The sequence below is a fragment of the Ambystoma mexicanum genome, chromosome 5q (assembly GCF_040938575.1).
Source record: "Ambystoma mexicanum isolate Mex_15411 chromosome 5q, UKY_AmexF1_1, whole genome shotgun sequence".
Classification (NCBI taxonomy): domain Eukaryota; kingdom Metazoa; phylum Chordata; class Amphibia; order Caudata; family Ambystomatidae; genus Ambystoma; species Ambystoma mexicanum.
Window position 1 is genome coordinate 459710054 of NC_090933.1, and position 15644 is coordinate 459725697.

Here is a 15644-nt window from a genome sequence, read left to right on the forward strand (position 1 = left end):
GTGATAGTGCCTGCTGAGGGTGAACATGGTGCATGCATGTGCTCACTGTTTCTCGGCCTGCCAAGGTGGTATGCTGTTGTGTGAGCGGTGGGGCATCACTTGGCGATATGGAATTACATGCCATGCATAGGTGCTTCTCATGTCATACACATCTCACTTACAGTGCATGTACATGGCTACATTTCCCCACCTCCCCTAGCACATTTGTTTCCTCATTGAGCATTTAATGCGATAGCCATGTGGTGACCCATTCCGTTGCCCTCCTTGGATGTCTCTGCTGTGCACAACATGCTCATGAGCATAGCAATCACATGTACAACGGGGTCAGATGGACTTACCTGCACCACTGTGGAACCCAGCTCTGGCCTCTGTGCTGCCAATCCCTTTTATGACCTCCATGTGGAGGATGGAGATCACCATCTCCTCCATGGCATGAGTTTGAGATGTTTCACTGTGCCACCTCCTGTGGCAGCACTCTCCCTCTTATGCCGGGCTATGAGGTTGCACACCCTTGCCTTTAAATCATCCCACTGCTTGTGAAAGTCCCTGCAGTGTGGGGTATATTGCCCACTGCTGACACCCTTGACATGATCTCGACTCATATGGCCATCTTCCTCTGTGCAGAGGTCTTGCACTGAACCCAAATAGCTCATCAGCATTCTCCATGACTGCAACAGAGAATGCAGTGAGCTCTGCCTCTATGAACTTTGACTTCCACAGCCGCACTTCTGGTAGTCATGCATTCTTCTGTTGTGCCATAATGCTGCCACAAGTACCGATACTGGATGGAAATCAGAAATGGGGGATTCGGAATGGATTGAGTTTGTATAGATGGCCAACACCACATTTCCAGTTCAGGCAGCAGCGTTATTTCCACTGCCAGTATCACCGGCTATGGTAATACCAGCATCAGTGATCCCGGCAGTGGTAATACCGCAGATGTGTTGCCGGTTTACGGTGATACCGCTGTTTATTTGGAGGTGTAACCTGGCAAATGCCTTTTTTTGTAGTAATACCACTTTGGCTGTATTACCGTTACCGGTGGGGTGGTGTGTGTGCCCGTGCCTGGTCCTAATGCAGCAGTATTCCCGACGGTAACAGTAACACATCCAAACCATTATTACCAATGTCTTACCAGCATACTCATGATGAGCCCCAAGATCCCTGCACCCGCCACATATCCCCCTTACCCCACTGCCAGACAAGCGGACTACATTACAAACAGAGACTTCCCCTGGATAGACCATTAGCAAACATGACACCCATTTCCACCAATACACACCATCTATTAATATTATACACACATTCCAATACATGGCATAATTATTAAGAATTGTTTTACTAATTCTGACCTTAAATAATACAAGGCCACCTCTAAGCAGTAGTTCATTCTATGACATTAGTGCAACATTTCATCCAGTGTATTAAAACACTCTTTACGCCAAAACATTTCTAAATGACACATAAAGTTACATGACAAATTATTCAAAGAAACGTACTTTTCCCCAATGTGCTGCAATCAGAGCATATGCATAAATCATATTTACATCATATTTACAACACAATTATGGTGCTGGGGTTTGCTAGTTTGTGTGTGCAAATTCAAAGTAGGTTTACAATGAGTTATGTTAGAATTCTGCAGGTTTTGGGTTAGGGAATTTGTGATTCAGAAAACCGAGAATATCGGTTAACACTCCCAATCTATGAGATTAGTTTTAGGATCTTCTGATACTTGTATGAGTACCCCACCCCTTTTATTTTGAATATTGAGCACTATGTAAAGTCAAGAGTGAGGGTTTGCATAGTATTTACATTTTCATAATTTTCGATGGAATGAAAAATGACACAATTAAGTATCTATGGCCTTCACTGATGACGTATTATCAAGTGAGTTTTCAATCTGTTATTGGGCTTCGAATCATTGCCCAATGTTAACTATATAAGTGAAAATGCTGGTGGTACAATTAATGAGGTTATTTTTTATGAAGGGATGTACACAGGCTGCATAGAAGAGCTATTTGTTCCACACTGCGCACACAGCTCAGAAACATATTTTTGAATTGAATTTGAAATGTCATTTCACTTGATTTTGCATGCAGTGAGAATGCACTGTTCACTTACTATTTAAAATCAATGTATTTTATTAACACCTTTCCAGACCAAACGCTTCTGGACTTTAGCAGAATAATGATTGTAGAGGGAATCTATCATTTCTTTAGGGGGATTCTCATACTCACTTTGAAATTATCCTTTCAGTTTTTGGGATCAGCATTGACACTCAGGTTTGAAAGTTCCCTGTTGGCAAGGACCCTTCTGATCTGAATCCATGAAGATTGAACTGCCTCAGGTTTCTTTCTCTGAAGGTCCCCTTTGGACAGAACCAATTCCCTTGGAACAGGAATCCTCTGTTCTTTTTCCTAATGATCCTTATGATCCAAAATATTCCCACACTTGGTCATCGATATTACTGCACATTTGAATTGGACAAGTCCTTTCTTTGGCTTGCCCAACAGTCAGACACTCCCAAAGAATATGCATGCCCAATCTTCATCGGTTGATTATAATTTCTGTACATGTGAAAAGAAAAAGGTTGGCGCCCAATCAGCTCTTAATATTTCTAAATGAAAAATCAATGTTATGCTATAATTCTATTAAGAAGATGCTACTTCATGTCCCTACTAGAAATATGGATTTCTTTGATGCATCTGAACATGCAGGATTCATTTGTGTGATTATTATTTGTGAAGTGATTAATATACATAATATTCTTAATTTTTAATAACTGTAGGCAATTCAACAGAGAACAATCTCCTGATCACAAAGCACTACATTATATTGTTTTGAAACTATAGTAAAAGCCATTTTAAAAATCCATTTCTGTACTGATTTTTAATGTGTTATTTTTCCTTCAATTATAAAACATCATGCTTTTGATGATGAGTAATTCAAAAGCTTGTCAGAGGCTTTTCTGTGAAGTCATTAGTCAGTGATTGTTCGGTATTCCTGACAGGTTCTTTTTATTGGACTTTTCATTAGTACTATGTGGTTATGTATTATGAGGAGCTGAGGTTCAAAGGTGGACACACTAAGTAGTATGATTTGACTTTGAAGCTCTACAGTACAAGAAGAGGCTCGAAGGATATGATATGATATGATATGACATGATAAGACATTCGTAATACGCTTGTTCACAAGTGTTTCTAGGAGCGACAAGACAGGAAGGGGGAAACAAAGGGAGGACAAAACAATGATCTTACTAGGTGTAATTCAGATAGCGAAAGTGTGGGGAAGAAGGAGGGGAGAAGTGCAGGTAACTGAATAAGTGAAGCCAGCTGGTGACTCATAAGTGCAGAGAGAAGGAACTGTAGGGTTGCAGATCCAGACCTTTATGTGTTACGGCAGCCCAGAGGCAGCCCAGATCTCAGTCAACATACCATATGCGTTATGGTTCCTTAGTTTACCATAACTGGTCAATTTCTGTGTTTTTTTGGTGTCACTTGTAACCTAATGTCCCTTTAACAACGTTTTTTAATTGAATTTCTGAGGTTTTCATTAGTGCAACTTAACCATAACGTCCCATTAACAATGTTTTTTTCAGTGAATTTCATGGGTTTTTACCAGTGCACGCTAATTTACTACAATTTACTAATATCATGCATGCCCCAATATAGCAACCAATTTGCAAAGTTTCACCTTAAAACTCTGCTATTTCCCACTTTCTATCATAATTTCTAACACATCTATACATATTTTCCACTGTTTTTTTGTTCATCGATGTTTGCGAACATGTCGTGTGATTACGCACACGCACGTGGCATGAAGACATGTCCACGAACACGTCTGCACTTTACAATCATGTCCATGCTTTGCAGACAGTTTTGAACAGCATTGGAACAGCATTTTCTACTGATCTAGGAACATTCATGCTCAAAATGTTCCCCTGGCAAAGCTCCTACAGCTATTCTTACTCATGATCCATAAACCATCTAGTACAGAGCACTTACTTGGAAGAATATTAGTAAAACTGCTATTTATCTTAAAAATGGCATCAGCTATTGACATGCCTCCTCCCCAAGCGCCACCACCACCATCAGCTGAACAACCTACACAACAAAAATAGCACAGTATTTCCAAAGACAATAAGGAGGACCAAGAAGATGAGGTAGAGGAAGTGTCTACCTCTAGCACACAGAGAGAATCATGGGTGTGGCCGCTCTTTACCACTGTTGGGAATGTACCTAAGGCTAAAGCCACCAAAGAGAAATGCACTGCGTGCAACTTTGTACTCAGGCACAGACTACCTGGACCACACTCCTACAGGACCACCTCCATGCGCCGCCACACCCAATCTAACCACTGCAATGCTCTCAGAAAGGCTGATCCTTTCTTAGCAAGTAGTAGGCTACCTTCCTCCACCTCATGTTCCTCAACCAGTCCTGGAACCATACATCCTACTTCTGTGGGACACACAATCCCACAAGCTACCTTGCAGCAATAAAATAGGCTGTTGATCCATATCTTTCGAAGACAAAAGTCCTCTGTATATACTGCAACACACCACTCTGCAGGTGGGAGCAATTTCAAAAGGCTTTTGAAGCTCTAATCAAGGAGCATGAGAAACTCTGCCCCTGTCCACGTGCCCCTCCATATTAGTGCTTGGAGCCCCTTCCCTCATTTCCCTGCGCACCTTACGTTCCAACCTCGCTTGCAAAATTAAAAGATTTAAAAAAACACAACAAAAAAGGTACCTTTAGGAACCACCTTGCATGGTTAAAAAATAGATCTAAAGTAAATAATCTTATAGACTCCATCTACTTTACATTTCTAAGTAAAGTGCATAAACTCAATAAGATTTTCCGACATTTCCATTAGCATTTTGTGTTATGCTAATGGGAATAATGTGGTGTTCATCCCCTGTTTCAAAGCTTGGACCGGGAGATAACAGCCGCCAGCCCAAATTATTGGTCCAAGCAAATCGAAGGAAGATGAAGAGGCCTCCAGACCATTATCCACACGTTCCAGCCCCTGCAATGAGGGATGGAGGCCATTAGCATCCCAGGTAGCCAAAGCGGTAACACAGGCTGCTAAAAAAAAGATTTTTCTTCCAACACCTTGGACGGGCACAGAGTCCCACTGTAGGAAGGAAACTCCTTTTCCAAGATGACCACCATGAAAAGGGAAGGGGGAGAGCCCAACTTCCCTTTCCATGGCGGCCTGCAGAAGGCGAAGAGAGAACCCTGTAACTATATTACTACGAGGATTTTGTTTTTTTCCCTTTCAAACCTATCCCAATTTTGAAAAACTATATGACATGGGCCACTTATTCCCATTGGCCATCCCTCATGGTCATGGCCAGTAGCCAGATTGTCCAGGTCATGACCTAATGCATTGACCCGAACAATCTGATCACTGCCCATGGCCACAGGCTATACCTCAGTCACCAAAGGTATATCACTACTTTTTGTACCTACATTATGGCACTTGTCAAAAAAGAAAAAAACCCAGACATTTGCTAAACCATGCTTTCAGGTCCTTGCCAATGCTCCTTACACAAGTTTGCTGGAAATGCCCACATGTTTTATTTTTTCAAAATTGTCAAAATATACATACATACAAAATATACGTACATACAATATAACTTAGCCCCACTTGACAAAATCCTTTAATACTTTGCAAAAACATTGAAGTTTGGGTCTCTGATCTTTCTGAAAACCTTTGTCCACATTCGCCAAACAGCAACAAAGTTGTAAGCCATCTAAAAATGTTGATACCCCGAACCCTGTCTAATTTAGCTCCGTCTTGACAAAATCCCACCAAACTTTGCAAAATCATTTATATCTAGATCCAAAATCTTTTTGCAAACTTTTGTGCAGGTTCGTCAAATGTCACTACATTTATAAGCCTTTACGATATTGTGAGACCCCCTCTAATTTTTCCCCCTCTTGACAAAGTCCAACGAAAATGTGCAAAAACATTTATATCTAGATCTGAAATCTTTTTGCAAACTTTTGTGCAGATTTGTCCAATGACACTACATTCTTAAGCCTTTACAACATTTTGGAACCCCACCCTCCTCTAATTTTGTTCACTCGTGACAACAGCACAACACTGTCCAAAACCATTCAGAATCAGGTTTAGAATGCACTTAAAAAATGTCATGCAGTTTCATCGAGTGGTGACAACCTTGTAATGCACAAATTAGCATGGATGTCCACTGAATATCTTTGATGTCCGCGAACATCACAGTACTGCCATACACTCTTTGTGGACATCAGAGAAGAAAAATGCCTGTTTTTTGGCTTTTTAAGGCCATATCTCATCCCATCCTCATCACCCCTCAGCTCTCCAGAGATTGTTTCATTAGTTTGACAAGTGCAATGTTGTGTTTTTTAATATGTTTTTACCATGCTGTGCGCGGACCACGGGTGCTGTCCGCAAATCCAACATGGCGGGTGTTTCCAATAATCTAACACATGTAATGCTTTTCACTATCCAATCAGAGTATGCGTCTGATGTCCGCGGACCTCACATCAGCCCCTGGACCAATCAAAGGCCCGTCCGTGGACCAAACAGGGAAGTGAGTTTTTGGTCATTATAAAAAAAGGTACTGAACGGATTTATACCAAATTTACAAAAGCCTGCTTCGGGACCAAGCCGCTGCTGCAGCAGCATATTTGGTGAAAATCTGTCCAGCAGTTTGGGCTGTAGACATGAGCAAACATTTTTTTTCATTGCATCTGTGGGAAAAAACCACACATTTTGGGACTCCCTTATAACTTTGCCTCCTCTTGACGAAACCTCACCAAGCTTCGTAGGACCGATCTGACGGGGCCATATAATTCTTTTTACAATGTTTCGTGAGGATTCGTGTAGGGCGGGCCAAGTTATAAGCTGGCCAAAAAAGTGCTCTTCTGAGGGTTTGAGCAACTCAACCATAACTACAGGGCCGCTACCTCAGGCCCTGGAATCCCTATGTCATGCAAGAAAACCATTGATAACTTAGATATTTATGCCATCATGTATTCCTATTTTAAATTAGTTCACATGCCAATCATTGTATAATTATCACAACTCCCCACATGTATTTGTAAAACTACCACTGTCGTTTCTTTGTACACATGTTCTTAAAGGAAAAAATCAAGGCTGAATTTGCTTGTTGAAAATAGATTACACTGCATTAATTGGAAATTTTAATATATATTTTTTAATGTTTATTTTAATGTATAGTTACAATATGATATATGACTTGTTATTTATAAAAACGCTTAATATCCAGAGTTTCCTAAGCACAGACCCGGAGATTGAACCTGTGTTCAACTGTGTCGTCTTGCTTCCAAGGCGAGCACATTGCCCCTGAGCTATCCTCCCGAGACTTTCATGATTCCATGATTCCATGATTTATAAGGAATTCTGTGATTATTGATGGAATGCAATGCTGCTTTACATTTTACAGAATCCATATCGCTTCATTAGTACAATAATACAATAAATACATGTGTTCATAATATACAATGTGGTAAGTTGTCATGAATGTAGAAAGCTCCTTTAAACTAGGCCCTCTTCAGCTCCTATTTATACTTTAATTTGGTTAAAGCCCAGTGTTTAAGCGGAATGTACACAAACCCAATATTGTTCCTGGGATGGTTTAGTTTGTGGCAATCTTTTGTGTTCTACAGGTGCACCCTACGAGTAACAATGGAAAAAGCTATCTAACATAAGTGAATCAGGGAAATACACTATTCTGTCACCTTGCGCTTTAAATCCAGGTGGTGTCCACCATCGACCCTCATGTTTCTTTCACAAACCACATAGGTGCTGTCACCAGAACATGCAATCTACAACAACACCTCCTATGCAAGATCTGACAAGTCCTCCCCCCTGATGATATCTGCACCACAGTCCAAGCACTGGTTCTCTCCAAGGTGGACTACAGCAATCCTCTGTTCAATGGACTCCCCAACAGCACCTTTGCCCTCAGCAAGCCATACGAAATGAAGCAGCGAGACTCATCATCCACCAGCACAAACATTCACACATTACTCCAGCTCTTGCCCAGCTCCACTGGCTCCCCTACCCCAGAGACTTGCCTTCAAAGACTCTGCATTGTATTCAAAGCCAGCCACCTCAAAACCCCATTTTACCTTCATGACAAACATAAACCTTTCACCATCACAAACACCAGAAAGGCATGCCAGCATATCATACACATTCCATTCTACATGATAACATTTACACAAAAACAAGTAATCATCCAGTGGCAACCCAAAGCATGGAACACCCTAACACTTCCCATCCACACTGCACCCTCTATAACCATGTTCCAAACAAGTCTCAAAACACATCTGTTTCCCCAAACATAACCCAGCCCCATCACCTCCTGTGCTACCACCCGTCTATCTTAATCTTCAGACCCTGTCCTGCAAATTCTGTTTCACCTGCTCTCCTGAACATCCGTGAAGACCTGCTCTCCAACCTTGATTCCAACACCCTGGGTGTCCTCATCTTGCTTGATCTCTCTTCTGCCTTTGACACTGTCAACCACGCCATCCTGCTCAACCGTCTCTGTGATAACCTGTCTATCACAGGACAGGCTCTGGCGTGGCTGAATTCTTTCCTCTCTGACCGACCCTCCCAGGTCCAACTTGGGTCCTTCATCTCCGATATCTTTTTCTCTACCTGTGGTGTCCCCCAGGGGTCTAACCTCTCTCCTTGGTTGTTCAACCAATACCTGGCACTCCTTGCCCACTGCATCGCTGCTCTCTGCCCCAACTTTCAGTGCTATGCGGATGATACCCAGCTCATTTTCAGGCTACCCTCGGCCTCCTCCTCTCCTTCCCTCATCACTGACTGGCTGTTTGCTATCCAGGAGTGGTGTGCCGCCAATGACCTCTGCCTTAATGCCAGTAAGACCGAGATTCTACTCATCGGCACACCCTCTCCCTCCTTCCCTACAGCTCTCTGGTCGTCCTCTCTTGGCCCTCTTCCTGCTCCCACCTGCAAAGCTAAAAACCTTGGGGTAATCTTCGACTCCACACTCTCCTTCTCTACTCACATCTCCGATGTCTCTAAGAAGTCACACTACCAGCTGCACCTCCTCACAGGTCTTCTTCCTCTCCTCTCCTTCCCCCAGAAGCTCACCGTCTCCAGAGCCCTGGTGCTCTCTCAGCTACTGGACTACTGCAACAGCATCTATCTAAACCTGCCTGCCTCTACTCTCCTCCCTCTGCAACTTATCCAAAACAGGACTGCAAGACTTGTCCTTGGCCTCAAGCTTTGGGATTGTATCTCTCCAGGACTGAAATCTGTGCACTGGCTCCCAGTGGCTGCAATGATAAAGTTTAAATCCCTCTACATTATCCACAAGGCCTTCTTGGGCCTGGGGGCGCTTTACCTTCAACTCTCTTTTCCTAAATACCTTCCTTCTTGGGCTCTTCGCTCCTTTGCCTCCAACTCCCTCAGGGTCAGCCGCTTCTCCAAGCAACGCATTGGTGGTCGATCTCTCTCCTCGGCAGGGGCCTCCCACTGGAACAGTCTTCCTGCCTCCCTGAAACTTGAGGAGAACCATCTCTGGTTCCGGAAACACCTCAAAACCTTCCTGTTTGCTTCTGCTTTCTCTGCCTCTCTCCCCTGCTGAAATTCCCGGCCGAATCTGCACTGGTTACCTGGACACCCTTCTGATCTTGGGGCCAGGTCCCACCCTTTGCACTCCTGCCTGCCTGGAAACCCCTGCACTTAGGGACTGTTTTTCTGTATCCCTACAGTCCCCCCCACCAGCACTTGTCTGCTCTACTCTGCACTTGCCACCATCAGGCCGCTTTACCATCGTATTTATTCCTCTATCATATGTTATGCTATGTTATGTTATTTTGCATTTATATATGTACATGTACTGCACTTCCCCCTCTCCCCTCCCCCAAGCATTTTTCGCTCTCTCCCTACCCTTGCGCGATCTGAATGACACTTGGCCTAGTAGGATCGTTTGTCTGTCTTTCCACTGTGTTCCCTCCCCTGCCTCGTCGAGCCCTGAAACACTTGTGTATAGGTGCGTTATAAATACCATATCATATCATATCATACCTCCCACCGTTTGAACTTTTAAAACTTGTAAGGCACTCAAAGACCCTCTTGGTTCAGCCAGCACTGAAGAAAAATTTGAATAAAATAAATAGCTGACTTCACTGCAAGGTAGTGAACCACGAGGATTGAAAGCCAGGATCCCTGGCGCGAGAAGCCGTTGAAATGAATGGTACGAGCAGAAGCCCACACTGCCCTCAAAGTTCAAGGGAACCCTTGTTTGACTTTTTTCTCTGGAATAGAATATATGTAGATTGGATCCATATAATGTAATACCCAGAGGTTTCTAAGCGCGACCCGGGATCAAACCTCTGGTGTTCCATGTCGTCTTGCTTCCAAGGCAAGCGTGTTTCCCCTGAGTAATCCTCCCGAGACTGGCAGGCACATACTCCCTCTGTCACCTAGAGTACCCAGACTACAAGAATACCCAGTCACCTTCTGCTGGATGACTGTGGGGGATGTGAGAAGGAGCCCCAATTCCAGCCATATGAACTTCCTGGTCTGCATTAGAGTCACACAGGAAAACTTCCCAAGTTTTACCTTGTCAGATTCCCTGAGTATCTTTCTGTCTGTCACACTCTCTCAGAATGTATCCTTCAACATTTCCCTTTTTATATTTTACACTTTCCGAGTTAGTTTCTTTTATCCTTTCTCTTTCTCTTGGTCTCTTTTGGCTCCATCTTTTTTGTGTGTCTAATTTATGCCTTGTCTTGACTTTGGGTACACCACATCAAGAGTAACTTCAGGAGGTGGTATTCTCACTCCATTCACTTTTCATTTAAAGTCTACCCAAGCTCCCCATTCCAAACCTTCTTTAGTAATCTTTCATCTCCTTTCCCATTAGCTTTCTAATGTGAGAATTGTCCGCTATGGCTATTGGCACGGGTCTTTGTTCATGTGTAGTTTTCTTTCGAAGACTATTTTAAATGGTTCTGCTTGGCCATGGGGGAACCAATCTGAAGTTAATATAGCAGAGAGATGAGGCAAGAAACCTCACTATGCACTTCATTCCAAACATTTACTGTATGCTATATCCTTTTCCTTGTAAAGTAATTCCATGCAAGTTGATACATAGAGCACGGAATGCTCTGAGTGTATGCTTCATGAGGCGGAAAAGGCATGGATGTCATGTAGAGGCAGAACATGTATTCAATTTCCTTGTCTCAATGTTAGGAAAAGAAGAGGATCTCATTGTCCATACTCTCTGACAGAGCTTGCACCAGGAAGGCCGCAAAGAGCATTACAAAATCAGAACGTGCACCACCCCTGTGAACATCAGCTGATGCTGGAGGACTGCAACAGGCAATACATATCTATGGGCATGATTGTATGGGTTTTATAAAGCACAAACCTAGCTAGAAAGCAATGGTGCGCTATATGAAGAGGTTACACTTTAGAGTACGGGGGCAACATTGGGGCTGGGATGGCTGAACACTGCGGGGTCAGAGGAGGAGAGTTAGCGTTGCTTGGAGCGATCAGTGTTTTGTGAGAGGTTCCTTAAAGAGTAGGGTCTTCCAGTCCTTCGTGTAGCATGGATAGGACCTATCTTATGTCAACACAAAGGTCAAATCTACTGTATATTGTATTTTATTTCACTTCAATAGCGCTTACTCCCAAGCGCTTTGCAAAATTAATGATTTGGTACATACAATGTAATGATGACATAGTATAACAGAAACAACAGAAAAGCCAGGGCAAGAACAAATAAAACCAAACAGAAAGAACATGCAATGATAGTCCAATCAACAGGATAGTGAATGTCCAGCAAAGCTGCATGTTGCGGGAAAAATAAGCCATTGCACGCCCACAAAATACACAGACCCAACGTGGGTGCGTGGCTGTGAAGTGGTCATAAGTCACAAAAACAATGAGTGCTTGCACCCCCATCATTGCTCACACAGCCATAGATTTTCAATGGCTATAACTGACCACCATCAATTACGGACATTCCAGACATTCCAAATCCAAACTGAACGAAACAGGGGATCAGTGCAAAGCTGGGGCACCGCCAACCACAAGGACATCACCACAGTCCGAGGCCGGAAGATCCACATCACTTTGGGCCCCACGCAGCTCCTCCACCACCCACAATGGCACTGGACAACCAACAACACCAACACCATTGGGAAAGCACAGCGAGGCAGCAGGAAACAGACAAACACACCCCATTAGCTATGTCAATGTTTGCTCTGTCAGACCCAGAATGCAAAGACAAACAGAAATGGATAAGCTACCCACATATGGCATGAGAATTAGAGAGCTATGATATGTCCTAAAAAACTGGAAACAGTAGGCCATTATCAAATACTTAGCAGTTGTCTATCAAATATTCACACCGTATACTTGCATATTGTTTTAATGAATGGCACAAGAGAAATGGAGAAACGTGCGAAATGGCATAGCATTGTTTAAATTACCAGAGTCTCTGCCATGGTTTCCCCATGGTCATCGCAAGGCCGCCCAAACCACACCAACATTTGGAATGTCGTTCGAAAGATGAAAATGAATACCAAAATCTAACTCTCTGATGAATAGAGCAATTCCTTCAACACCTCCTGACAAAGTATTTTAGACGAAACGTCGAACCCGCGTGGGCCCCGCATACCCGAGAGCAGGTTTCGCGTTGTTTTTTTAATGCTGGGTTTAATGTGGCAGATTTACTCGCCCTGCAGCTGTCAGTCCACCTCATGTTCACATTACGGCCATAGCTTGTTTTGAAAAGGCCTGGAAGTAATGTTTTTGGATGACGACAATTAGTCTGCATTCTCAACCCGGGATCAGGAGGATGTAGAACACGTCACTCCCTATGAAGTCGCCTGACAGAGAGTATTTATACAACAGTGACCCCGGCTGACATTTTTCTGGAGACATGACAAAGACGTATATTTAATTTAAACTCAGGCAATAACTAACTCGTCAGTCTTGCTGCCAGACGGCGTGGGTCTGTCTACTCTCATTTTCCTCGGTTTAAATTCTCACAGCTGGCCGCCCTCCCTCATAAATCCACTCTCACGTGTCCCTACCACGCGCCTGGTGAGATGAGGTAACGCTCCGTCTGACTCGCATCCCCACTAACCTTCGCGGTTCTTTTTGTGTTCATCTCACATATTCATGGGCTTTTATTACAACAATATTGCCCACAACTACCAACTAAAATCGATTTCCCCTGCTTTTAAGCACTCATCATGTACAATACATTAATCTGAGGCGTGCATACCAAATACAACCACGAAGGCAGGCGCAATGTATCAAAACATGTTTGTAGCAATTATACAATATTACAAAAGAATCTAAGTTTTCCAATTAAATTGACGTAAACGTTAACAAGTGAAATTAAAAATGAATACATAAATAACCCACTAAAGCCATATATTGGGCCTTATTAGAGACTAGCACTAGGGCCCAATTTTCCCAGCTCAAAATGCATTCTTTCAATGCATTTTTGAAAGAGCCCAAGGGACTAGCACTAAGGAAAAAACATTGCCCAGGTGCAAAAAAAAAAAATAGAATATGGGCCAATAGAAATATTTTTGTAATGCCGCCCCTTTTGTATTAGAATTGTGACTGAAAATTGCAAAATCCAAAATTGGTGCAGATGCACATGCCAATAGCTTATTTACATCCCATCCACACAATTCTACAGAATGTAGTTTCCTCTCTCTGTCTCTGTCGCTCTATAATCTAAATAACGAAACATATCACATTCACCCGAGATAGCGTTTCATGTTCAATCCATGCTTGCCTGCTGTCTTGGAATGCCTTACGGTGAGGGATGTTTGAGACCAGATCCAGAAGGACTAGCCGGAGTAAATTACTTCTCTGCTCTAGTCTGCATGGGGTCTTCAGAGGACCCATCTTCACTGCAACACCACTCATGGGCTTTCCTTCAGCAAATAATTCGAACTATTTGAGTCAAACCTGGCAGCGATAATTCTACAGGGGTTAAAGTTTAGTGATCATGCCCAGTGTCATCTTGGCAGGGGGGAAGTGACATTAATAAAAAAACAAATGAAAGAGTCAGGTGTATAAAGTGCACCTACCTTTGTTTCATCGAACTGAATTACTTCATGGTTATTCACTTTGATGCAATATTTTGTGGCAAAGTAATTTATGTAGGAATGTTTAGGAGCATTAGGGGGGTGGGAAGGTTAATGGAGAGGGTGGGAGTTAGGGAGGGAGGAATGGGACCATCACCACGTTATAAAAATACAAATAAAGTGAAAAAGCCACAAAGTAATTGCATCAAATCTAATTACCACAAAATAATTCACGTTGATGAAACAACATAAAACCACAAGGTTGCATTGTAGCTACCAAGTGCATTGCCAACACTGCTGCGGCATCCTGGCCTAACCTGTGAACCAGTAGTTGATTTGAGTAGACACATAAATGAATGACATAACAGGCACCTCCTCAGCTGACTGAGATTTGCAGTGATTTTGTGACACTGCCAAATAACTATTGCACAGCAATAGTACAGAGGAGAGTGGTGGAGTCTAAACCGTATGGCCATCCACACTATTACCAGTGAAACAGTGATCCAACCATAAAGTTGGAAAGGCACATCAGTGATTTGTATACTTTCTCTACCTCTTAACGTTGAATGGGCCAAGGGCTCGCTATCAACGAAAACCTGGCACTCCTTGCCCACCGCATCGCCGCTCTCTGCCCGAATTTTCAGTGCTATGCGGATGATACCCAGCTCATTTTCAGGCTACCCTCAGCCTCCTCCTCTCCTTCCCTCATCTCTGACTGTCTGTCTGCTATCCAGGAGTGGTGTGCCGCCAATGACCTCTGCCTTAATGCGAGTAAGACTGAGATTCTACTCATTGCCACACCCGCTCCCTCCATCCCTGCAGCTCTCTGGCCCGCCTCTCTTGGCCCTCTTCCTGCTCCCACCTGCAAGGCTAAAAACCTCATGGTCATCTTCGACTCCACACTCTCCTTCTCTCCTCACATCTCTGACGTCTCTAAGAAGTCACACTACCATCTGCACCTCCTCAGAGGTATTCTTCCTTTCCTCTCCTTCACCCAGAAGCTCACTGTGTCCAGAGCCTTGGTTCTCTCTAGGCTGGACTATTGTAACAGCCTCTTTCTAAATCTGCCTACCTCTACTCTCCGCCTTCTGCAATTTATCCAGAACAGGACTGCGAGCCTTGTCCTTGGCCTCAAGCCCATGGATCACATCTCTCCAGGACTGAAATCTCTGCACTGGCTCGCAGGGCTGCGAGGATTAAGTTCAAAACCCTCTGCATTGTCCACAAGGCCTTCTGGGGCCTTGGGCCGCACTACCTTCAACTCTCTCTTCCTAAATATCTCCCTTCTCGAGCTCTTCATTCATCCACCTCCATCTCCCTCAGGGTCAGTCGCTTCTCCAAGCAACGAGTTGGTGGTAGATCTCTCTCTTCGGCTGGGGCCTCCCTCTGGAACAGCCTTCCTGCCTCCCTGAAACTAGAGGAGAACCATCTCTGGTTCCGGAAGCACCTCAAAACCATTCTCTTTGCTTCTGCTTTCTCTCTCCCTCTCCCCTGCTAAACTCCTGACTGAAAATGAATACCTAGCCACCCTTT